Genomic DNA, 27,471 nt, shown 5'->3' with positions numbered 1-27,471 from the left:
GTGGTAGAGGAATGACTAAAGGAGAATACCACATTTGGGGAAACATACTGTCTATGGAGCCTGTCTAGCACATCAGAGGTAATTTGGACAGAAGTAGAAAAAATACTGTGAAAAGCTGGAGAGGGTGAGAAGGCAGATGAAGAGATGTTTATGCAAACAAGAAGGGCCTGTAAAATGATCTGCGCATTAGTCATGATGATTTCAATTACTGTTGTGTTGACTAGGAACCACAGAGCCACAGAATCAATTAGATGTTTAAAAATACAAAAAGCTATTTCCTTGCTTAATTTGTTCAGCAGTAAACAGGTTTAGAGGTTTTTGTTCTGGGAAATTATTTTGGTTTGATGACCGAGTTAGAGACTGATTAATGTTTAGTCGGGGGTAGGTGAATTAAAATGATTTTGCTATGAATTCAGTGCTTAATTTTTTAGCCGTGATGCTTAGTGAACTAACATAGAATGATGGAAAACATCCTCCTTCTGTGCTTCTGCGTTAGGACCGTTGCATGTGTTAATGACATTATTGGCTCTAGTGGGAGGAAGATTTAATGACCTGCAAGTTTGTGTTACGGCAGGTAGGAAAAGAAGCTACTTATTAATTGTGATGGTTTTTTTTTAGTTCATTACTGAAAATAATTTTGTATTCATAAAGAGGTCTAGGTAGGCCAGAGCTGAAGGCCTGAGAAATCTGTTACACATATAATGGGTACAGACAAATAAATGTCAATGCCAGCATTGCTGAGAACCTACCAATTTGCCTGATTCCTAACCGACAGAGACATTTGTGTGTGTGAGCGCACGTGCCTTGACCATTTTCACTGATCACTGAGTCCATTTTTTTTTTATTACTGTGGTCAGCGTGAATGCCAAGTTCCAGTTGTGATGATGCTCTGTCTAAATAATGAATAGACTTAGTACAAATTTGCCGAAGAATCGTGACTTTTATAATCAATCATGTATGAGACACAAAGATGGTCAATTATATACAACATTTTATGCCCATAAAAATCTGTAGCACACTTCCGTAACAGGTTTTCTGCGTTGAGAACACTGAAAGATGTACTTTGCAAACTACTTTGATACTTTGCTTCTTGCTATATGACTGTGCAGAGAATTGATTTTGGCTGGCTGTGGATCTAGAGCAGGCTAGCTAACCTTTTGTGACTGCCTGCGGTCAGCTTATTGCCTCCGGTAAGAGCACAGTCTATCTTTGTAGGTAGATAAACTACTTTTCATCTACTGTGGAGAAAGGGAATGGCTGTAGCATGGTGAACAGCTCATGCACTAGAAGTCTATAATTTTAGTCCAACTTGAAGTAACTTGTTTGTGTAGCCACGATCGTAGCATGTTTCAGATGTGCTTAGAGCGTGGCAGTGAATGTATTATCTATTTGCTTGCCAGAAGTGATCTGGTTGCCTTTAGGTTAATGTCTGGATGCACCGTCTTTGGCTGAGCAAAACAGTAAATAGCAGTTGATTCAGCGTCCTTGTAAAATCCTCAGATTTGCTGTGTTAAAAAATTGAAATGTCTATGTGGATATTCTTCAATAGAAAAGTGTAAGCCTAGTCACCAGCTCAGCTCAGAGTCACCAGCATACAGCAATCCACAGTTCGGCTGGTGACTCTGAAATTCAGTAGCTTATTACTATTTTCAGCTAAACATTTTCAAATACTTTGTGTTAAGGGGTGCTGCGTTATTATGCAGATGCCTGCCTGTCTCTGCTTAGTACAGGAGGAAAGCAGCAAGGCCGATGCCAAAGATACTTTCTTGTTCTGCTTTGCCTATCTTGGAAAGGCGAGTGGGCACTGGTCTGCAGGTCATCCGTCCCGAATCCAGCTTTTTGTTTAACACCTGCCATCATCTTTAGGCCAGTCTATAAGTCTCTTTGGCAGATGCCGTGCACCAGGCAGGCAGACCCTGCACGATTTGCTGTTCGTGGTGTCGGTGTCTATAAGCTGCTTAGGCTTCAGTCCACAGCCACCTCCCACCGTCTGCATCTTCTGTCTCCTGTCTCTACAACACACTGCATTCCTAGCTGTCCTCTGCGATTCAGACCTGGCCAAAATGCAATATTTGTGTTTTGCAAGGTGCTGCTTCTGTTGTTGTTGTTGTTGTTTGCTTTAATTAGGGAGAACTGAAATTTGCATAAACTACTTTTGCAAACCTGAGATGGAGGTGGGGAAGGGATTCAGAAATAGTCACCGCTGAAGAGCTGAAAAAGGTTGCCTAGAAATCCTGGCTTTAATGACTCTCTTTAAACTATGGCTACAAGAAGCGAGGGTCCATGTCCACGGGGAGAACCTACATGGAATATTTTTCTGGATTTTTCAAAAAGTGTGTATTTCATATTAATACTCAGGAGGTCAAGCAGGTGACTCAGAAACTTTCCAGATGGAAAAATATTTCTTACAGTGTTACAGATGGTTTCTTAATTTTAGAACCCTGGGATCATATTTGTACTGTATAAACGTGATTTGAAAGATGTTATTAGAAAAGGAGCTATTAAATTAGGGGAATAGCACATGCAGAGGAATTTAAGAAATGGGTAAGGGCTTTGTATGATTTTTAGGTTACTAACTGGCTGTGTAGCACAAGATACGGGAAAGAAGAATTAAAATGTCCTGTCTGTTTTGCGGAGAAAGCAGATGAGGGATAGAACATTTAACTAGAACATTTAATGTTTTTAAAATAGAATATAAAGTAAAAGTGTGCCCAGCGGAGAATTTTTCAACAAAGAATAGAGAACCCAGTATGGATAGATACAAGTCAATTGGAAAAAAAGAAACTAAGAGTAGTGGGTAGAAGGGGCCCAGGGATCCCTCTGTTACTAGGATATCTATAATCCCTATCAAAATCTGTGCACGGAACTTCTTAGATAATAAAATACAACTTCAAAGCTAACCAACACAAGCCTTCACATCAGATTTCATCAGGGGGACATGTGAAAACAGATGTTCTTTGGCTAAATTAATCCTTAGAATGTTAATTAGTTCACTCTCTTTTTACTTTTTTTGAAATCTTGTGGTTTATTTGTTTCCTTTATCTTACAAATTTTCCCTACTGGATCCACTGTTTTCATGTAGTACCTTTTTTTTTTTTTTTTTTTGCACCCAGCAATTAGATTTTAATAGAGCCCAGGCACATGGTCCATGAAGCAGGTGTATTCAGAGTAATAAATATTGCAGATAGTTTAAAGGGAGAGATAGTAATGGGAAATCACATGGTTTGGGACAGACTGACCCTGTAAGAGAAGATGTGCACAGGAAAAATATTCAGCAAGTGTGAAAAGATGAAGTAACATCCTCCACCTGATGGCAGTACAGACTCTGTACGTTGGGCACCTCCAGGAAAGACCAGGTTCTCCCAAGATGTTTGGGAACTGGTGCCTCCTAGTATGTTAGAGCCAGTCTCAGTGAAAAAGACTTGGCTCACCACCTGGTACCGATGTTTCTGTCCTCCTTTCTCAAGGGGTGATGCTTATAAGACTGTGCTCTTGCTAGTTTGTTTGTACCAGGGACCCTTTCTCTCCCTCCTTCCCTTTAACTTACCAGATAATTTTAACCAAGTTAAGAGAAGATAGCTACCCTATGCATTTCATGAAAATCAGTGACTGAGAAGTGGAGGGGAAGCCAGAATAACAGTCTCGCTGAGAGGAACCACAGTACAATGCAAAGCCCATCTATTCCAAGGGGCACTCGCCAGCCCCATCAGCCAGCGCTTCTCTGCTGCCTCTAGTCCCTCGAACCAGTAAAGGATGTGGAAGGCAGCTGGAGGTAACTGGAGATGGGAAAGAGCCATGGAAGTTTCTCCCTCACCATGGGGAGATGCAGGGAGCGTATGGAGATGGAGAATTAGGGAATACTGCAGTGGGAGAAAAATGTCGCAGGGGAAACGGGGCAGGTGAACCTCGTGCTGTTGGGGAATATTACGTACGGGGTTCATTATCTGGATAGCTGTGCTACATCAGATGTTAGACTAAATGATCACATGATGCTTTTTGCTCTTAAAATGTGTGTGTTTTCATCTCCTGCACCAAACAGACTGTTCTTTTGAAATCAATTTCTGGTTTGCTGTATGTATGACAAACCCTACGTTACCGTATGTATGGCTGTGCTATACCGCAGGGAGACGGAGGAGCAGAGCTACGTAAGTAAGAAGGAGCAATCTCCAAATTTGTTCCTTATTTCTGCCTTTCTTCATTAGGGCTTCTTGCTGCCTGGACATGAGACAGGGCTGCAGGATTAGAGTGGGCTGGAAAACTTCACTTATATGCCAGGAACTGCTGATGAGCACAAATAGCAGTATTTTCTTGAAAGCATTCAGTTTTGTTAACTTCTAGTTGAAAATCTCCTCCTCATGAGATTTTTTGAGACCTGTCTGCTTTCTTGTTTACTCACCCACGCAGCCTCTGGCTTTCCTCTGAGCCAAAACCCTTTGAACTTGGGAGCCAGAGGTACAATCCTGAGCGACACCGAAAGAGCTGAAGTCGTTCTCATTAATGTCCCACAATGTAGAGTGTGCCGTCTGTGTAGGCTGTATTAATCTTTTAAACTGAATTGTGATAGTTTCAGTGTTTTAATTAGTAGCAATGAAACAATACTAGTAACAATAATATAATAATAATATAATAATTAGCAGTAAAACATGCTATTCCATAATTAATGGCAATGAAACACATGGAAATTATGTCTAGTTCAATGTGTTGCAAGGGTTCAAACTGTTGCACAGTCCCTCATTCCACCTGAAACAGGGTTTCCTTGTCAGCTGCACCGTATTATGACATAAAAAGTCAGCAGAAGAAAGTGATGGCATCTGTTATTTTCTCTTTTTTTTTCCCCCTACAAGTGAAGAGAAGTATCCTCACAATTCCTAATTACGTAGGGGGTGAAAAGAACATTTTATGATTATATTTCCTAGTCCTGGCTTGCCTTACAGTATATGAGAATCCTTCTGAAGCCATTAGATTTGTATTACCAAATATGTACAGTTAAACTATTTTACAGCTATTTAAATTTGATGCTTTAGAAACCCTTTAATATAGATTTCTGCGAGGTTTTGGATATTTTTCTGCTTTCATTATAAAATAAATAATCTGTATAATATTGTGGTTATTAATGTAAATTACTTCATGTATCGGATCAATGATGGAATCAGCTAGTGGAAAAAAACTCTGGTCAATTAATCTTGATTATAAAATTTATGGATCAGAATGGTTTGAGAGATTGTAATGTAAGTGGGGCAAATCTTGTCTTAATTTTTGTAGCTCCTTTTTAATTGAGAACCCTACCTAAGTTGTAATTCAAAGACTTCCTTTTTCTATTTCTTTATTAATTCATATATTTATTAAGAAAAATATGCTTCTGTTGTACGACTATGAAAAGTACTGAATTAATTCTAGATGAATCTTCAGTAAAGGTGAAAAAATTAGGATTCTGGAAGAATGGTATGCGGTTTAGCTTGGTGTGTTGTTTTAAATGGTTCCTGATGAAGGAACCAAACTGGATATTCTTGCAAAAACAGATATAGGCAACAATCCTTCTTCAGCAGCATGCGTGGAATATCTCCTATTTATTTATTTTTTTAGTATCACGTGTAAATGATTCTAAAAATAGTCTCATAAATCAGATTGACAAGAAGTGTTAACTTGTATAAAGTACCTCAGTATTATTAGTATTAGGGATTATTTCTATGGTTTTTTTATTTACTCTTCATATAGGAAGCTTTCAGCTTTGTAAAAAAATAAGCATTTCTTACGGAATAACACAAAGAAGCTCTTGTGAAGCCTCCATATATGTGGAAAATCACCTAAAAATGATGACATAAAACAGTTCTTTCTTTTCAGTTCTCTGCTGCCTCAGAGACTTTGTGCTTTTCTCTTGGCTTCATTTTAATTTCAGTGATGAGGTATCTAAATCTGTTCCACTTGTGAGTCGTGTAGAACTGGCCGTAATATTAAGAACCTCCAAAGACTTTCTTCTGAACTGGAGAGAATATTTCAGGTGGTGAAAACATAAAGTAGAACTCGGCTCGCTGGGTGGTGCTTGCAAAAAATGGTGATGTCTTAATTGAGTTATGAGAACAGAGGGGGTTACCACTCAAAAGCACTGCTCCAAGAGCTGTATGCCCGCTCAATGCCAAACAGCCAGTGTTTTCTGCTGGATGCCGTGGCACTGCTGCTTTTTTAGGTGACCATTGTATTCTGAGCACAGAGTTGAGTTCAGAAGGATCAGTTGTTTCTCATGGAGGTGAACTAGAGTCATTTGCTTTCAGTGGGGCTGCTGCTTCCATCCCCATTGAGTTCACAGCAAACACTGTGGTTCAGGCTGGTTTGGAAACATCTGGCCTCTGCCTCATGAAGAAAAGGCTTTCATAGCTCAGCTGGTTAAAAGTAACTTTCTGCAGTGCAAATAAGCGTGGCGAAGCCTGCCAGAAACCAGGGCGGCCCTGCCAGCTGGGTAGCTGATTTCTTCCCCCCCTGGGCAAGCATTGCCTCCTCTGCCATCAAGGGAGGTGGGGAGCAGAGAACTGGCCTCCCCAGCTCTGCCAAAGCCAGACCAATGTCTATACCCTTTGTGCACGAAATACATGAGAAATGCATTTAAACCAATTGAGGACAGTCATCCATGTCTAACATTTCAGAATTTCTCTAGTCCCTGATCTGTTCGGCAAAAAACTGCAGAGTGCGAGGAAAAGAGGCTAGAATTTCCTTCCCACCCCAGCAAATAATGAGTTAGCACCTTGACACATAAAGATTGAGATTGCTTGCAACGGTCTCGCTCGCCTACTGGAGTACTAGCTGGTATTTTCATTCCCTAAATGTCTGCTTCTTTTGGAAGTGTTGCTAAGCGTTGCTAATAATTGCCTGAAGACACAAAACACTGTGGAAAATAAACATTCTGTTACATTTGCATTACTTCATGTAGTTCACCTTTTCAAATGTCCCTATCCTCTCCCAGTTGGTTCTTCCTATGCCAGCCTCTTGCAGGTCTGTCTTAACCAATTTGTTCCCCATCTCTGTATCTTTTCTGTTTTGGCAACTATATTCCCATAGCCTACAGTAGCATAACTGAAGTAGAAAAAGCTCAGACAGACATAGAAAATAAAATTATGTTCCTGATGTGATGGACAAAACTGAATTCAGTTATCATCATGAGCAGCCACGATTAATTTATAACTTCTTTTATGTCATTGATACAAACAAACATGCTCTTAGCTCATGACCAAAGCTGAGCAAGTGATCTGTAGCCACTGATGACTCAATTGGTTTTAATGTCTGTTGTATGTGTATGAAAAGTTTACCCTGCTTTTTTCTTCCATTATGAATTCATTTGGTGCAACTACCATTATACGAAATCTATTGATGTCTTTTCCAGGTGGGCTTTTTTTTTTTTTTAAATATTTTTTTCTTAAATTTTTCAGAGCCCTGAAGTTTTTACTAGCCTGAGTAATGTCTCTGGGGCATTTATTGAGTCATTACTGAGAATGTCTTTCAAATTATTCATGAATTGATCAAACAGTCTTTGTCACTGTACTAAACCTCACGAACAATCATAACATTAATGTCAACAGATCTTAAATTTGTATGTCCCCCCTTCCTTTTTTTTTTCCTTCTTGTTCTGTTGTTAAATCTATGAAAATATTTCTCTCTGTTCACGGTGGCTCGGGGACACCAGCAGAGCTGTGACAATTGCATAGCTCACCTCCACTCGGAGATCGGTTTCTATACAGACCTAAGCGAGTCACTTCGGACAAATGCGCATTTTTTACAGACTTGGCTTTGACAGTAACGCAGGGCTGAATCGCTCCTTTGAGCGATAACCTTGAAGGTTATCACAGAGAAGTCAGGTGCGTCACAGCTTCTTGCACGAAGAAGGAGGTGATCTGTAGCACCAGTATAAATGTAGTCCATTTTCTGCGCTTTCTGGCTAGAATATAGTTAGGATTGCCAGCATCCTCTTCCCGTCCGCTGTCCCTGGGTGAACTGCACAAAAAAAGTAGTACAGCGGGAGACCAATATAAAAACAAGTGCCCATGTTGTGGTCACAGTTAGACACGAGTAAATCCCATTAACTCAATGGAGAGTTCTTTTGCCTCAGTGAGAATATGTGGTTGATATTTTTAAAAATTCATCCCAATTAGACACTCATAGCTGGGTTTTCAAATCCTCATCCAAGGAGCAGAATGATATTTGTTGGACCCTTAGTTAAACATGGTGATTATGATTATTTAGGTAAAGTTGATGAAATAAATTAGAAACAGCTAAAAGACAGTCCAAGAGATTAAAAAAAAAAAGCAGTGAGAGCTTAAACCCATATATCAATACAAAGGTAAGCGTGTTGACTTTGGGAGTTATAGGACATCTTTCGGAAGAGCTTTCAAAACTACAGAACAATAAGCACTAACAATACATCATCTTTTGGAAAATCTTTTGGAAATGTAATCCTTCTTAATTCTGTAAATTTAATCCTTCTTAATTCTGGTCAAAAATTTATTCCTCTAAATTTCCCTGTTTAATATTAAAATGAAAAAAAAAAATTTTTTTTTAATCTCAGAATACTCTTACTCCTGTCACTTTCCCTCTCCTCTGCGCAATAAACATAAAATGTGACAGCAGGTGAAGCAAAGACTAACGTGAGGTTTGTATTATGTTTTGCTATTTGTAAGGAAGAAAGGATGAAAGTTAAAGTGAATGACAATGCAGTGGTCTGGCTGGGAAAGCCAAATATTCTTCTGGTCCTACCTAGATAGAAGTCACAGAGGTTTCTAACTGTGCATTGACTTCTCTGGCTTGTAGAAATTTTGGTGCCGTTCGTGCTGACTTTGTTGCTGATTTGCAGGCACTGAGGAGGATGAATAATGAAATAGTTTATTTAAAACATACAGCCTTTCTGTCACAGACTGAAATCCAAGAATTTCGCAGTCAGGCAACACTTTTTCTTCTGCCTCTTGGGTCTTTTCATGATCCTGTGAATCTTAAATAATTTTCTTCACACTGGTATCGCTTCAACAAGATAGACAGTGACTCTCATGCAGTCCAGCCATACCTGTGGTGTGAATGCTTTCCTGAGAGCTGGACGTACCGGGTCTTCCTGAACACCAAACTGGTCAGTGCCTGACTAGCTCTTTCTCTTATTCTTTGCAGGGAGACCTGTGGGGCTTGTGCGCTATAAACCAGTTGAGCTGGACTTTCAGTGGATGTAAGGAAAAATTTCTTTCCTGAAAGAGTGGTTAAACATTGGAACAGGCTGCCCAGGGAAGTGGTGGAGTCCCCATCCCTGGAGGTATTTAAAAGACGAGTAGATGAGGCACTTAGGGACATGGCTTAGTGGGTGGTGGTGTTGGGTCGACGGTTGGACTCGATGATCTTAGAGGTCTTTTCCAACCTCAATGATTCTATGATTCTATTCTATGATTCAGTGGCTAATACTGCACTCTAGTCCAGACATCTGACCTGAAAGCTATGTCACATTTGGCATCTGGCAAGTCTGCAGGAGAAGGTACTTGAGGCTATAAACTCCTCTGATTTGAACTTCGTGAGCTCAGGAATGTTATTATTTATATAAATAAATTTCATTGTTATTGCTTAGTATACAGAGCCGCATGAAAACAAGTCACCACTGTCACCAGCACGAGATGATCATCACAATAAACTTCTAATAAATATGTCCGCTTCGGTTCTTGGAAAGAAATGGCATAAACCTTCTCTTTCAGAGCTCCAGATACGCTTCCCAAATGGGCTTGGTACTTAAACCTCGGAGTATGGCAGAGTTTTAGAAATGCTCCTTTATTTTAGTATATTTTTTGGCTGATTCTTTTCCTAACTGGAGACTTCATTACTATTTTTACATCCTGCAGTATTTTTTCCTATTACTGTCATCTGAAATAATGCTATCATTTTCATGGTTCTAGTGACAACATAGCAAATGTTTTTATTGCTTTCCAGTCCTTATCTGACCTTTGCAAATGAGCATTTGGGAGCAATACATCTGTCTGACTGTGGCATACTTTCGAGTATTAACGCAAACTCAGAAGAGAAGAAAAGGACGTCTTCTGGGTCTGGAATTAGAATCAGAGGGGAAGGCTGGGCTTATCCAGAGTGTTTTTAGGTGTACGTTAATCTCACAGCTGGGCAGAGTTTCTTGCCAATTATTTTTTGGTTGGGAACAGTCTGTTTGTTTATATGGATGTTTCCTTCTTTTCCTAATGTGTGGCATCATAACCATTTCAGTGGAAATTCCTGCAGAAAATGAATATTTTGAAAATAAGAAAGTGTTTTGTAGGGAATGATGACATTTTCTTCTGCATAGGTGTGGTCCTTTGTGTATCAGAGCTCTTCCTTGTTGATGTTTTATAACAGCAGCACTTTTCTTAATGATTCAGGAAACAATTAAAATTAATACTTTAAAGATAACACTACATCCCATTGAAACAGGCAAGCAGTGGTCTGATTTTGTACTACTACCAACGTGCTATTGAGTAATGTAAAAGAGAAATTAAAATTCCCTAAAATTGTTTGACATGAAATGTCACAATTCTACTTTAAAGATAACACTACATCCCATTGAAACAGGCAAGCAGTGGTCTGATTTCTACCAACTACCAACGTGCTATTGAGTAATGTAAAAGAGAAATTAAAAAAATTGTTTGACATGAAATGTCACAATTCTGAAATCAAATGTGAAGCTATATTTTTTTTTCCTGAAATTCCACTTACCTTCTGAAAGTATCTGTTTTCATTACCTTCAAGCAGAAACAATGTCAAATTTTGAAATTTCAGATGAAGTCAAGTTCTGACTTGGAACCAACACCACTGACAGCTCTCTGTGGCACAAATGCTGTGTCAGTAAGTGTTGAACACAAATCGCAGAAAAACAGGCATTGGTATAGTTCTGCTCATGAGTGCTACTGTTATATATTTCAGGATCATGGCATTCCAGCTGACACGGGGCATGCAGTGGCTCCGTGCTGTTCTGTGGTCTGCCCCCTTCATGTTCGGATGTACAGGCCTGGGTGAAAGTCTGACTTATCCAAGTCACCAGCACAGAAGAATACCCTCATTTAAAACCTGCACAGCATAGCCAAGGTTTTATCCTTAATGTTATCACGGTAACTAGTTCTATGTAAATATAGATTTCTCATTTATTGCCATCTTTTCTTAAGTAGGACCACATGAGTGTATTCTAGTTTTTTTTTTTTCCAAATTTTGCTTGAAAAGCATGCCCCATGAGATCTTTATGCATTGTTATATGCTACCTTTGCCATAATTGTTCAGACACAGAAAGAAAGATAACTATTTTTAAATGACTTCCTATTTGGAAATGGGTATGATATTCCTAGCACAGGGAGAAGCCAAGTGTCCTGCGTTGGGATTACGGCGTGAGCCGCATCGTGTATTCCAGCACATGCATGCCATCTGAAACTTGTGTAAGCAAACGACGTTTTGAGGGCTCTGGGTGGTTGCAGGCATGGAGCTTCAGACAAAAGCTGAAGTTGCTTCCTCCCGATGGGACTCCTTGGGGAACGCTAGCAGCCGTGCAGTGCCTATTCCATGCCGGGGTGAGTCGTCTCCCTGGTATAACCTGTCTGCTGGGTACATGGTGAAGCCCTCTGCACCTCCAGTGGTGAATCTAGCCTGAGCACGGGTAATTGGGCAACTCTTTGTGGTGGACATGAAATCCGGACCATCCATTTAAAAATAAAACCTGCTGAGTTCCTGACTGAGTTAGAAATTACGTCTATAGACTGATCTGGGCCTATATTTATGTGTTTGTGAATTCGTATTGCTGCTGTCTTTACAGGTGCTCCCCTGATGAACCCATGGCCATCTTACATGTGTTTATCCTCCAAAGTTCATCCTGCTGGTCAGAAGAACTAGAGGAGAGCATTCAGGTTGGGGAACTTTTCTTTGTCATTGTTCTTAACACAGTAAATATTCCAAATGTATCCCCTTAAACTAGCAATGAATATCAGTGTATCATGTATGATACAAAGTACCAGGGAGTAATAGCAAATCTAATAGGTAATAGATCTCTGTATCTATCTCGGAGAGTTTCCATTTTCAAAATGGAAATGACAGAACTTTATGTGATAAGCTACAGTGATTTTCCTTAATCTGTAAGGAAGATAAAATTCCAGGAAACTTGCTTTTCAAGAGTAGCAAAATATTTTGGGGGGCATTTTTTTTTTGAAAGTAAAGAATGCTTAGTGGCATTATTTAACATGGTACTAAGGGGAAGCTTGCAATTACTTGAGGACTCTCAGGTGGGATGACGAGATCTGCTGGACACCGCAGAAAGACAGGTGGAGTTGTGTACAGTCCAGAATGGAGGATAATGGAGAATTTAAAGTGGAAGGGCAAGAAGAGAATAAATAAGAGCTCATCTACTTTTAGTAAAAAGAAATAAGACTAGAAGCAAAGCTAACTGTAAAGAAAAGAAAATATATCTAAGTACATTAATAAAATTCTTGGAGTTTCTTCATTTTGTAAATATCCATTACGCTTTCCATCTTCAGCAGAGAAAGATCTGAAAAACAAAGTACATGATCCCCTCAATGACAGTACTGCTAAACCATGATGACAGCCTGGCTTGTACAAGCAAGAAATGAAGGGAGCAGAACTGCGGCCGCTTTCATTTTCTCTGAAGGAGATTAATCATGCCACCTGAAATATCAAAGATTAAAGCAATAACTTGTATAAAGGATTTATACAGTGCTCATCAAGTGTAATAATGTAAACCAAACGAGCTAATCTATTACAGCGCTGTAATCATTCCTACTAGTAACCCCATACGAGGGGGGAAGCTTGCCACGCGCTGCAGCCTGCAACTATTCGCCAGCTGGAAAATGCTTTTAGTCCAAAGCAGCAGCTTCCATCTCCTGTACAGGGAGCTGTGACAAACGTACGAGAGACTTTGCGACATACATAGAAGAGCCTTCATCTGCTTTATGAGCCATATAAAAATATGATTAAATGTGCTGTCCGCTAAACGGGAGCAGCATCAGGATTCCAGCCAAAGAGTAATAGGATTAATCTCAAGAACATAAAATGCAGTATTTTAGTGAAATGCGAATCCTCCCTCTCAAACAATTGTAACAAGTGTGCAGCATTTTCTTGTTTCCATCACATCTACTTAGGCTACTCTTGCAAATATTTGATTTATTCCTGTATTTCTAAAATAAGTGAGTGTATTTATTTCTGCTGGTAGGGTCACCTACAAATAAATTGGCATGGCATACTTTCCAGTGAACTGCTTTAGCAAGCATATCACTGCCTTTAACGTTTTGTCAGGATTCTTGACTTCTGTAAGCAAAACCATCAATGGGAAAAAGCCCTACAAAAACTGCAGTAGTGAGGTAGAAAGCTCTGAGATAAAAAAGAAGTTAATTTCCTATTAAATCTACCTGGATGTTTTAATTATTAATTGCCATCTTTAGTTATTTAATTCTTGGGTGCTCTAGGAACGCGATAAATGAGAGTATGAATGATAAATGGGTTTGTGAGAGAAATTAGATGGAACCGATTTCTTGTTTCATTTTCGGTAACATACATCTGGGGAAAGTCCGTGAATTGAAAGAAGACTTTGCCTAACTAAGGGAATGGGAGTCAGCTTGGAGAATTTAGAGAAATCCAAAAACTTTGCATAAAAGGATACTTCATCGTTGGTATGACAAAGCTATAAAGACCAATGCCTTGCTTAATAAAAGAATCGCATTTTATAGGATATAGCTTCCAGTTGTAATAAATACACCTTCTTTTTTTTTTAAAATATAAAACAAAAGTGCTATTTATCTAATCATTACTGGAGTTAAATGCATTATGATACAGTTAATAGTGTATTTCCTGTAGTGACATATTATCTGAAGTAGTTTGGTTTTGTCATTATTACAAATTCTGTCCTTTTTTAGGAGAAAATTGTTCTCCTTATATTATCTGAAGTAGTTTGGTTTTGTCACTATTACAAATTCTGTTCTTTTTTAGGAGAAAATTGTTCTCCCGGTCCTCCTTTTTCCTTCTCCTAAAATTGTGAGTTGATAATAGTATTTAATGATACTGTCAATTACTTCTGTTTCACTTAGAAATAAGGCTTGAAATAATTCATTTTAATGTGTACTATGTACCCTCATTTGTGTTTCATTGTATCCAGGTTGTCCCTAAATATCTCTAAGTTTCATTTAAACAGGGAGTAATAAACGGACAGGTATGTTCACTTCCACTATTCAGCCAGTAAACTTTATTCAAAAGAAACAAATATGGGTATGACAGGCTGGACAACAAAAGCATTAAAAGCCCGTAATGCTACCTCAGCTTTTTCTCCTTCATTTAAAGTCAGATTTATTGTGCCTGTCTTCTTTTCTCAGTGGTTTACATTAGTATGGAATGCTGGTTACATTATACAGCCCTCCCTCCAGGATTTGTGTTTATATCGTAGGTATTGCTGCTTTCGAGCTTGTATTTATTGTGTTAGATTATATTTTATGTGTCCGTAATACAGGCGAATGTGGACTCTAATGTGACCCTTCTCCTTTTTATATTACAGCACATCAAATACTTTACCGCTGTTTGCACAAAATGCACAAACACAGTAGAATGGCATTTATTTCAGCGTGGTTTTGTGGAACTTGGGGATACTTTCTTTGGAAGAGCGTGGCTGAGGTGCTGTAAGCTGGTATGGGTTAGGATGTCACGAAGCTTTATCACGGAAGGGATATTAATTTATCCCAGGTGGCATCCTTTGGATTTGTGCTTAACGTACACGTGCGGATCCAGTTTGGAGGCTGCAAGGTAGTTTCGGTAGGGAAGGCGCAAAGCCACGACCAGGCCAAGGCAGCGCTTCGAATCAAACCCTTCTTCTGCAAGGAGCTAACTGAAGGGCCCTTCCGCATTGCTGGATACCCTTAGTGAAATATGGTGTGTGTTTGAACTTTTTAACTGGGGACAGAGACTCTCTTGTTATATGTAAGATTTATTGAAATGTTCTACATCTAAAATAGAATCGCAGCCAAATTCAGGATGGCAAAATAGAGAAAGCAAAGCTGATGGCTTGCATTTATAGGTAAATTATTCCATTGTTGAGTATCCATGAACTCCCCTTATCCATGTAGGGGGAAAGAAGTAAATATTGATGTTCAGTTCAGAACAATGTTAGACCTTTTAAATGGTTTCCAGCCATAAATCACATCTGCTGCAGTGTTCCCTGCAATGTTGCAGAGAATGGACTGGAGAAACACTCTGTCAGTAAAACGCAGCTGTTGAAAGAGGTTGCTAAAGCATACAACAATGTAGCCACTGGGATCAATTTTTATCATGCGCAGCGATTCAAAGGTATTCAATAAGTCATTAACAAGATTAATGAACTCTAATAAAAAATGCAAGCTCCTATTCCATATTTTATTCAGTTCACCGTAGCTTAAAATTGCATTTTATGATTTTATGAGACATATTACTTAATTTTTCTCAAATTGGTGATTTTATTTAAGTTAAAATATATTAAATAGATTTTTTTTTTTTCCCGCAGAGAAATAGGATTTTCAGAAAAAATTGACTTTATATAGTAAAATACCTTTATAACATAAATAGGTATCTAATCGATAGGCTCAAGTCTGCTCTATTGCAGCAGCATAAGGCTTAGAGTGAGGCTTTGAGACTGGGTCAGTGCATAATTGCACTACCTTACAAAAGTGCCTGGAGTATAAGGAGTGTTATATCCCAACCATATATCACCTAGTGAAGGTTATTTCTTTTGGTGACTTATATGTTGGTGGAGCCCTGCTGAATCTCTACGTAATCGCTCTCAGCCCTCCTGTTCAAGAGAAAAGTATTGCCTTTGCAGGAGTCGCTTCATTCATTCCCTTATGCAGAGCTTTAGCAAAAGAGACTTGAAGCCATTTACTCCGTGGTGAGAAGGGATCGGATGCGAAAGCTGCTGCAGCCGTTGAGCTACCCGAGTGCAAAATGCGAGAGACAGTAGCACGAGCGACAGCAGAATCTGGCTCAGGGGGCTTGTTTTTCTTGTTAATGTCTTAAATTGCAACCCATGAGAAGATATTACTGTAAAAAGTTATTCACAGAAACACAGCTAAGTGTGTTCCAGTATGGAGAGAACCAGCTTTCCACTGAAGGCAAACCAGCTTGATGAGACCTTCAGTACAACTTGTCTAGGTGATGCTGTACGACATGTAGAGGCATATTTGTTGCTCTTGGTCACAGTTGTGAGATTTCTGAATTAATGAATGGGAAGTGTCTCAACAGAAGTCAATAACAGAGTAACAGAAAGAAGTTGTTCTTTGCCAGTGATTAAGAGTGAAAGAGAGTTAATAACCATCTTCCTGCATCTGTATTATCCCTGGCCTTAATACTTCTCGTCTAATCTATTTTTTAGAGTATTTCGTCTGGTCTAAATAATTCAAGCTTTGTGCAGCATCTGAGAAGCTGCCTGTCTTTCATGTCCTACAACTTAGTGCTCTTCCACAGCAAAATTTCTCTTAGGGATTTATCGTAGCCCTACTACTTTCACATACCTTTGTAGTACGCTGTCTCTGAAGACTATCATTCTTTTAAAAAAACTCAGAAAACCAAAGAAAAACCAGGTACTAGTAAGAAAAATCTAGTGGGTATAGTGGCCATTCTTTCAAAAGGTAGTTTTCAATTAGTCAATGTGCTGGGAGTTTGTGACGCGTCCTTTCATGCTCCACTGTGATTCTTCTGAGCAAATTCACCGCAGAGAAAGTGGCCAGTGTCAAAACGCAGTTGGTTACCATCTGTTTCTCCTTTTGTGCAACTTTTACTTAATTAATAACTACCTTGAGTCTTCTTTTATAAAGCTTTGCTCTGGAGACCAGATCCAAGATAGCGTATTTTTGTGATTTAAAAGTTAATTTAAAGGACATATAGGGTGTTACAGCATGCAGGAACAAAGCTTATTTTTGATTCATATAAGTCTTAGGTCCTGGATTGATTGGTTTAATAACATTTCTTAATGCATCTTATTCCTGTGGGCTCGTGGGATGGAGGGTAGGAAGTTCCAGTCTCTTTATAACTTGTTAGCTTTGATTTCGCAAAGGATGTTAGAGCGCTATGCTTTGCAATTATTGTTTTATACACACAGCCCTTATTTGAAAAGACATCTCCATTACACTTGGAAATGCATATATTTACAGGTTATAAGTGAGCTTTTAAATTTGGCTATCAAGTGCAATCTGGGTATTTATTTGAAGACTCCATTTACGGCAGTTCTTTTGTACTTCCAGTGTTTTGTCTATGGGCTTTGCGGTCCTGAGGCGGTACTTCAGGAAAGCAATCGTACTAGGAGGAGATGATTAATAGCACACTTCAGTGATTTCATCAGTTATGAGCTGTTAAATGTTTGCTTCGTAGTAAAATCTCACCAAAAAACATTTCTTTTCTTTTCAACATACGCTTATATTGCTCATCCCAATTCCATTCTACTGTTTTGCCTTAGATGGGAAAAGGGAGACTCGCTGCAATGATTTAAATATTAGGATAAGCCATCTGGGAAAGTGCTGACTTGTACCAAGTGTTGATTTATTGTCTTCTTCTCAGAAAACATCTAGAAAAGCTGCTATTTTATGGATTCTGGGAAGGCCTTCAAGAGGTGACAAACGTGGGCAATGACCTTCAAACTAGAACTGATTTTGGATCTTAAACCTCATTCGTTTTCAGCAGAATAAATGCTTCCAAATGTAATGAGCTTCTGAAAACCTCCTGTCTGCTTGAAGTCTGGACATGAGACGTGTATTTGATCTTACTGAGAAACTCCGAAACAAGTTTCTTACTGAGAAACAACTGTCCCTCTAAACTTAACAAATGCTATCTAATGTGTTAGGTAGAGCCCTGTGAGATTTCAGGTGTACGCGATGAGGTACAAAAAGATTCATCTCCAAAAGTGTTGTCTTTTTACATTCTTCAGATGTATGTGAATGTAGAGGGCATCAGCTGCTCGCAGCGTTTTGCAACATCAGCTGAAGCATCAGATGCGGTGTATACTTACAAACGAGGCCACAGACAGCAAACCTCGGAAATGAAACATGGAAGGTGCTAAACTAAGAGAACACTTCTGGAGGAGGACAAAAAGAACACACACAGGCCTACTTTGCTGAGACAGGCGATAAGTTTGCCTCTGATATTAATTTATGGCAAAACCAGCCTTCCTTTCTCATCATTATGAATTTCTGGAGTTCACACTTGCATACTTTCTGTGTATCAGAGGCTCATGGGAGAGAGAAAAAATTCATATGAAACGTGACGACATACTTCTTTAATGTATCTGCATAGGTAAGGTATAAATTCTCTAATTACAAGATTCAGGAAAATTATTTTGTCTTTTCCCAAGGTCCTGAGAAGCAGTGAGGGTAAAATGTACAACCAGCATGATTCTAAACAGGCAGAGGTAACATCCAATTTTGGTTGCTTCTTACCATGGTCTCACGTCTTTGGGGGGAAAAAGTTCTATAGTTTGAGAATGACATTGTTCTCAAATGGTGCTATGGTTTGGGATCAGAAATAATTGAGAGTTTTTTGTCATTTAGAGAAAGATAATTTAGGAGTCACTTTCTTGGGATCCTCTGGAAGGCCTTTGGAGAATTCAGATGCGAGCTAAAATATGAGAATTCAAAATGCAGAAACAGACAAGTTAACAGAAAGGTACAAAGCAGAATGAAAACCCAAGTTGAAAATGAAGAAAAAAAAGAGAATATATGTATTCTTGCTGTTCGAGATCAAGCCCATTGTGTCTATTGTTTTGCAGAACTTTCCCAAAGAACAGTTTCTTTCTATTAAAATGTGTCTCCAAAAATACAGTTAGAATCAATGAAGAATAAAAAGGTCTGTGTGTAGAAATAATCTGGCGTTTAGCTTCAGTTTAGTCAACTTACATATGCCGCCTTCTACCAAAGATTTGGAAGCTTTTTAGACTAATAGTAAAGTTCCTTCCTCCTTGTTTCTTTCCTGATTTAAGCACGTGAAGTCTCCCCTCTGCCAGCCTGAAAAAAATCCTCCCAGAGGTGATCACTTTGCCTTGAGGAGGAGCATAATGTTGCCTTCTCGTTTCTGCTGTGCAAAAAGCTGAATACACAGGGGCATATACTAACAGCAGATTAATGCCACAAGCCTTGGAAGAACGGTTGTTTTGTTTGTAATTTATTCACCAAAAAGGTCAACTCCAGACACAACATCTCTTTTCCACCGTGGTCCTGATTTCACCAAATAATTTTGCATGCTGCTGAAGTTTTCAGGAAAAAGACAGGATTAATCAGCCGTTTCAGGGGACTTTCAGCAAGATTCTGAAATATTGTTACAGTCATGGGCACATAGCAAAGTCATTCTGGATGAGATTCAGCTTGGTGTCTTACAGGAAGAAGCTTGGGAAGAGATACCATGAGGTGAGAAAACAGCTAGCTGGAAGGAGAACCATTATGAGATGGGACGTATACAGTTATTAAGTTGGAGAATTAACCCTTCAGTAAGAGAAGGATACAAAGCGGGTTTATAGCCTAAAAATGTGTTAGTTAATATTTATAATGTGCATCCGTCTTTCTCTGTTTCTTGGCTGTGTGCTTAGCATCGGTCTTGGCTGGTCTCACATCAAGTGAAAATGACTATATAAACCAAAGTGATTAATGTCTATTTGAGACAACTGGAAAGTAGTTTTCGTCTTTTACAGTGCTGCTTTATGTACAACATATATGCGCAGTACATGAGGTATTCTACTAACAACACAGAGAGATGTTTTATTGATCTCCTCCTGTTCCACTTCATTAACTATGCCTATTTTCAGTGAGGCATAGCACCAGGTTAACAAGTATGCATTTAATGTTACGAGTGCACGCAGCTATCTGAAGAAGCTAGGTCTAATGAATTCAAAGAAATAGCAGACTTCTAAAACTTATGGTGAAGAGAGGAAGAACAGGGGAAAAAAAATAATATTCTGAGGTAGTGAGGTTAAAATGGTTGAAAGCACATTGGAGACCTAAAAATACGAGTTGTCATTTAAAATGGCAAATGCAAATTGTACTCCGAAATTAAAAGACATCTAGGCAGATTTTGAAAATGAGAGTTGTATGTTCTAAGCCATATATATGCTCTTGAAAACGCTCACCCAAACTGACAGATTCTATGCAATGCAAGAATAAAGCAAGAAGAGAGAATTATTAAGTAGAATGGTGAAAAATAAAGGGCTTGTGTCTGTATACATTTTCAACATTTTTTTCTACTGGGACTTTCTATATAAAAATGTAATTACTTGGTAAATATTGAAAAACATAAATGCTTGAGCTGGCTGGAAACACAAAAAATGTGATTAGAATCTGATTAATTATTAAATAACAATTTTAGTAATATATTTTCCCTGTAGACATAGTTATAGTTGGTATAACACATATTAAGCTAATTGAGAAAAGCGTGTCTTTATGTACAAGAGTATACATATTATCCAAATGGATTCAATTAAACCCATATCAACAGTCAGTGTCTCAAATATTAGGAAATAGCTGATTTTAGCAGTTCGAGGGCATACTTAATTTATCCCCACTTGTATTTTAGTAATATTAATTGCACGGCCATATTATTTTTTCTGTAGAAAATATTGTAAGCGTACAGCAATTTTACAATAGGTTGAAATGTACAAAGGGGAATGAAACTAATTAAATGAGCAGAAGAATAAAACAAAAGACAACGATGAACGCTTTACTCAGGAAGCGGACTCGTTCGAGTATCGCAAGATCAGCTGCTAGATTTAGTCTTTCCTTTACATTTTTCTTAACAATCCTGTAAAAAAGTAAAGGGAATATCAATTAAATTATTAATTAACTTCACAGTTCATACTCCATTGTGAAGTGCTAAGATAACAGTGCGAAGAGAAGTAAATCTGTTAAACTGGACTCAATACAATTAACGATAGTGAAATGGAATGCATTATAATCCATGATTTCCCTTATTATTATCACATCACGGAAGCCACTTATGTAAATGCACCTGAAGTATCCAACCAGTCGACAACATAACAGTTCCTTGGAAGCATTTTTACCCCCTTTTTACAGAAGGGGTACTTAAGACATGGTGATACAAAGTTATTAGCCTAAAGTCCCACTGGAGCGGAGCTATGAATCGAGGTTTCCGTGTTCCAGGTTAGCATCTGGAGCACTGAACTGTAGAGGGAGACTTTTATTATAAATCTGAGGGAAAATGAAGACCTACTTGATTGTAAGGGCGTTTATTATATTTTTAGTTTTCATTGTACTGTGCCATAATTTGGAAAATCTTTAAGAAAGATGGTGGTCTTAAAATTACATCTGAAGCATGCTGTATGCTAGGATTTCCATGAGTATAATGCTGGAATAATTACGTCTAATAGGGTTATGTTGGCCCTAAAGATAGTTAAGTGCAAGTCTAGCGTGATGAATTATTCTGCTTAGGTCAGCTGAACTACATTTATGCTAAAAATAAATGCAGGTTGGTACATTAAGAATGAACACTAGTTTCAAATTCTAAGTATTTGTCAAATATGATTCTATAAATATTTTAAGTGTTATGGCACTTCGGATTATTTGTTTTAATTGCTTTTTTGCAGCGATGTTTATGTAGTTTTTCAGAGATGAGAAGGTAATTAGTGAACACTGTTACGCAAAGTGTAACAGGAACAATTTATAAATTGTGAGAGCAATTTTTAAGTCTTGCAAAGGCATCTTCTCATTAGTTCTTGACTAACCAAGTTTAGAGTAGTGGGAGAGTTCCCTCAGTTAATTCTTCATTTCCTTCCACGTGTTGTCATGATCTGAAAGCATTACAGTGAGCCCAAACCTGTCATTGTATTGGAGATCAGCATCTTCGTGACCCGTTTGTCCAGCTGTGGCGATGACCAGCTGGGGTTTATACACCTCTGTGAACCTATCCATCTTTTTTCAGAAGTGGACCAACCTGAAACTGCAAGTATTATTGTTTTAGGGGTAGTCAGCGTCTCAGAGTCCTGGTCCTGCAGCTGCTCTGATTCTCTCAGCTAGAGATGAGAATACCAGGCAGCTCTGTCTGGAAAAGTGTATGTAAGATCATGTTGTTTCCTGGACATCTATACCCATTAAAATTTTTTTGAATTACTCTTACCTAAATCTCTAACTAGAGCTGATAGCAATATCAAATTTGTTGTGAAAGTATTTCGTTTGAAGATATTTCTATTTGGTGGGAATCACACTGAATGCATTTTTCAATTTGTGACTATTTTTCATCAAGCACTTAGGAAAGGAATGGCTGATCTTTCTCGTTAGAGAAACAAAATTCATGCTGACAAAAGCTATTTGAAATAATTTGAATAGTTGTAATTGAACAACTTAAATTGTGGGGAGAAAAGGCAAAAGTTACTCAGCATCTTTTTCATTATGACTCGGACAAAAGGGACCTACCAGAAGGGTGTCAGCTTCGAGGCTGAGCAGTATTACAGCACTGAGCAGGTGGAAGTGAAGAGTTTCTACAGGAAGAAATTCAGCATTTTTGAGATTGGAAAGCTGTTCACCTGCAATATAGTATTTTTCTGTTAGGATCCAGGCAGTGGTAAAAGACATCTGGTCAAAGCAAAGAGTTGTGATCGATTACTCGAAATTCTTGTAATAGGACCTCAGAAAACTGCTAAGAAACATGTGGGAAGGGAATTTAACTGCGTAGGATGTAAATATGTTTTAAAAGATTTTTTTAAGCATTGAATTTGGCAAAGGAGTTGGTATAGTCTCACTGATACGTAGAAAACGCAGTTGTGTTTTCCTCCTAGAGAGCTATGAGGTACCATTGTTGGATTACTGGAGGAGGAATTTCTTTAGTAGTGTGCATGTTTTGATAATAATAAGCTAAATTTACTCTAAAACTTATGTTCTGATAAAGCCTCTCATAATGTATGATATTCAATACAACTTCAATGCTTCCAAGATTAAAATGTGCCACTCCTTTAATTGATATGTATTTTGAATGTATCCAAGTATTGTATTGGTAGGCTCTGTTGTTTATGATATGAATATGATAAAAAAGGAGCACTAGCTCTCATAGCAACAGTGAAATTGATTTCGCTCGTGATCTTGAGTGTCAAAACAAAGGAGAAGGAAAACAAGCAAGGTAAGCAGTGAAAATTAGAGGTTTAACATCTTGTTCACGTTAATAGTTTAAACTATTTGGAGTAAAATTTTGACATAGATGGTTTATATGTTCAGACCATAGATTTTCCGTCATGAATGTCAGAACAATTACGTTTAAGGAAAAATCGAATAAATGTGGTGTTCTTGTTTCTTGAGACGGACTTGGTTCGTTTTTTGTTTTCAAAAGGTGCTGCTACTCTGGGCTGGTTCTTAATGATCCATTCTTCAATTGCTGGTAATATCCATGGATCAAGACCCTTTGGAAAACTGCAGGTTCTTTGATGGGGATAACTAACGTAAGGGCATTGGCTGGTAAGAAAACTACTTAAATGTAGCAAACTGATAAATGCTGCACGTTTTTGCATCTGTTTTTTTTTTTTCTTTTGTCTTCATGCTAATGAGATGAGTAGTGCTCTCTGTGGTTGAGTCCTATAGTGCTCAATAGTCTGTGAGTCCCCATCCCTGGAGGTATTTAAAAGCCGTGTAGATGAGGCGCTTAGGGACATGGTTTAGTGGGTGGTGGTGTTGGGTCGACGGTTGGACTCAATGATCTTAGAGGTCTTTTCCAACCTCAATGATTCTATGATTCTATTCTATGATTCTATGATTCTGTCTACATGAAAATGAGAAGGATTGTTCTCTAGCGTAAATAGGTACAAGATGCTATTGAAGATGCTTGTGGCCACATGTTTCTCTACCATCACCACCACTTGTATTTTTCATTTTGGGGATTACAAGTTGATGGCAGCCTCTGTCAGGAACACTGTTCAAATCCCTTTGGTTTCATATAACTCCATTTTGGGAAAAGCACTGTTTTTCCTTTATTACTATTGAATTTCTCCAATGTCTCTGCTTTGAGGATGTCCTGGTTTCGGCAGGGATAGAGTTAATTTCTTTTCTAGTAGCTGGTACAGTGTTTTGGATTTAGGATGAGAACAAAGTTGATAAGGCACCGATGTTTTAGTTGTTGCTAGGTAATGCTTACACTAGCCAAGGACTTTTCAGCTTCCCATGTTCTACCGACTGAGAAGGCTGGAGGTGCACAAGAAGCTGGGAGGGGGCACAGCCAAACTGGCCAAAGGCACATTCCATACCATGTGACGTCATGCTCAGTACATAAACTGGGGAAAGCCGGCCGGGGGGGCCGCTGCTCGGGGACTGGCTGGGCATCGGTCGGCGGGTGGTGAGCAATTGTACTGTGCATCACTCGCTTTGTGTATTATTATTATCATTTTATTTCAATTATTAAACTGTTTTTACCTCAACCCACGAGTTTTTCTAACTTGTGCTCTTCCAATTCTCTCCCCCATCCCACCGGGTGGGGGGGAGTGAGCGAGCGGCTGCGTGGTACTTAGTTGCCGACTGAAATTAAACCACGACAGAGGACATGCATGTCTTCTGCATGAATAGAAACTGCCATAGTGAGTCTGACTGCAGAGGTAGATATTTCAGTATAGCATCGGCTATAATGATCTTCATTGACTTATTTCAGAGGAGGTACCAAAAAAAGTCCAGGAGGACTGTAGTTAATGGTTTAATGTATGGAAAGAGATGTTTCCCCCTAAACTTTAGTGATTGAACGTTAGCTTGTATCTGCTTCAGAACAGCTGCTGTTTCTTTCATACATACCTTACAGTAATTGAATAGTCCTGCCATTTACTACACAAGTACCCACTCCTCCTTTAAATCCTGCAAGTTCGTACTGGCTGAGATAGCTTTCCTTTCCCATTTAACGCCCACCTTTTTGCCATGCCAAATCCTTTATACCCAAGAGTTTAGATTTTCCTGCCATAGCAACCAGGTATGGTTATTATGTGTTTTGTCAATACCTCAAATAGCAGGAGCTATTTGTGTCAAAGGCATTGAAAGCCTTTGGTGATTTTTACGGGAAAAAGCAGTGCTTAATCACAAAGCTATTATGAAAATTACTCTAAAGGATGTGTTCTGCAAGATTCAGAGCCTTTGGTTCTCACAGAAGGTCACCAAAATGTTCAAAATGAACTAACATATTGAAAATCGTGTATTTATGAAAAGTACTAAATCTGAGAATTACTGAAGTAAACTGGTGTGAGGGGAGAATTTTTGTACTGAGTCAAAATATTGTAAGTCAATATATGAAGGAAGAATGTACTAAACTGTATTATAAAATTACAATTATCACTATGCAGTAATGAAGCTGTAAGTGAAACTGCTCCACTAGCAACTGTAATTATTCCATAAATTAAAGAAAAAAACGCTTGAGAGAGAATGCTTGTCGGGCACTTTACGCAATCAGGTTACTTTAACTGCATTTTTCTTATCAACTATACAGTCCATGGGTGGTAATGGTTTCTAGGCAGGCGCAGATTTTTTTTGAGATATGTGTGCTCTGCATTTTTTTAATGTGTTGTGTAAATACTCAATTTGCGAGTTAGTTAATAATGATAAAAAGGGTGATTAAATAAAGGTGCTGGTTTGGTATAATTAGCACAGCTGTTCGTGGCTCCATTTCAGATACCAATGATGTTTATTTCATGACAAACATATAAGACAGAATGGAGCTGTTGGGATTAGCTTGAGGATTCCGATCACAGGAACTGCCTCACCAGCAGTTTCTTGTCAGAAGTCAACCAGAGGCCCGAAATAGCAAGGAACGAAGCACCCATCGCTCGGGCTGCCCATCAGCTAGGGGAGCAGCAATAGTTAGACGCTGTTGTCAGAATTGTGCAAGCAGGAGGGAGGCATCCCTTAAACAAACCAACCAAATCATTGCAGCATCCAAAGGTGCTTCTTACTTCTTAGGAACAGCAAGCCTTTGCGTACGTATTTGAGGGTAGGAGGTGACAAGCGAGGAGGACGAGTGCACGAGTCTACAACGTCGTGAAAACATGGAGCATCAGCAGTAGGAAACAGGTCGGTCTCAATCAGTCAGCTATTATCTGAAGACTTGTGGGTTTTTTTCCTCTTTTTTTTTTTTTTTGTTGTCTGGGAGAAGTGGGCTAGTTTGTGATTGGAACCCCTCGCTTAAATTTTGAAGCTTAACAGATTAGACTTGTCTAGCTGCAGTACCCTGCAGATAAAAGGCATCATTCAGCCAGCCCAGTCTCCAATAATTAGTACCTGAGCTTCATAAATATCTAATTTTATCAATGCTTCTGTGACTATACGTGGATGAAGTCATAAGCTACTCTGGGTGTAGACTATAAATGAACTGGTAATATTAACTGGATGTGATGTAAATCAGGGCTCATCAGTGAGCAGGAATCAATGTTAAGGAAATTGTAAAATTTCAAATATTTTTTCTCTGATAAATAAATTGATTACTTTGGGCTCTCCTGGGAGGAAGCACAGCATAATAGTTCTACTAGCACTGGAGTGGAAATCTGGATATCTGCTTTTCACCTTGCTTTGCTATAAAATAGTGACAATACCAGTAACATATATTTGCTTGAAGCTTACTCTATAAACGCAGTCCTAGTGGTTTTAGATCCTTACAGTCTAATTTCAGTTAATGTTCATCATTTACACGCACAGATAAATATATCCTGGGGATACATCCTACCTATAATAAATAAATAGAAATATTTATAGTTAATAGTTTCAGGATTAGAATAACTCTGCTCTTTAATCCATATTTCTCTCTCTCACTTCTCCAGGTAACTGGAATTTTTCCACATTCCAGTCAGTGCAACAAGTCATTTCCTCTTTGAGAAAAGTGCCAATTATTTCTATTCTGAGAAAGCTCCCAAAGGAGCACCTTCTCTGGCCCCCAAGGCCAAGATTATCACCGTTCTCGCTGATCCATCAGATCAGGCGTACTCCTGGTATCAGGTATAATGATGCAGCCTCTTGTTACCACCTTTTATTGTAGTTTTTCCCCTATGTTAAACTATCAAAAGAGTGCGGTATGACACCTACCATGCTATATCTGGAACAGTCACATTTGTTAATGTCACCCACTGAATACATTTAGCATGGTTGTGGTACTGTTACGACACTCCAACAATGCATTAGGATTTAAAAACAGTTTTCCAGCAGCACCAGGGCGTGCTTGAGGATCCAGCAGCCCTGAAACACACCTTCCCTGAAGTGGTCACAGCGGGACCGCACAGCCCAGGGGGGATACAGATCCTGCAGGAGGGGATGCCTTGAGCCTGGGTGGTACAGTACTCGCATAGGAAGATGGTTGTCTTGCGTTCCCTGCTTTGATGGGAGAAATAGAGAGCTAGATCCTGTAAGTTTATTGAAGATCCAGCTTTCCACATTCACCATCTAGGCTGGGCTGCTCTTTTTCACGTATAGATATAATTACCCGCACATAAAATAACTCACATTCAACATTTGTGTCGATCTATTATACCTA

At 38.8% G+C, this 27,471-nt stretch overlaps 1 pseudogene; it reads left to right on the top strand.

The window, feature by feature from the left end:
- Window positions 1-27,471, top strand: part of LOC103901710 — a 67,272-nt pseudogene that overhangs the window by 10,149 nt on the left and 29,652 nt on the right.

The sequence above is a fragment of the Aptenodytes forsteri genome, unplaced genomic scaffold, assembly GCF_000699145.1.
Source record: "Aptenodytes forsteri isolate BGI_AS27 unplaced genomic scaffold, ASM69914v1 Scaffold326, whole genome shotgun sequence".
Taxonomy (NCBI): domain Eukaryota; kingdom Metazoa; phylum Chordata; class Aves; order Sphenisciformes; family Spheniscidae; genus Aptenodytes; species Aptenodytes forsteri.
The sequence above is the reverse complement of the archived record's forward strand: the minus strand, read 5'-3'. Positions and strand labels throughout refer to the sequence as shown.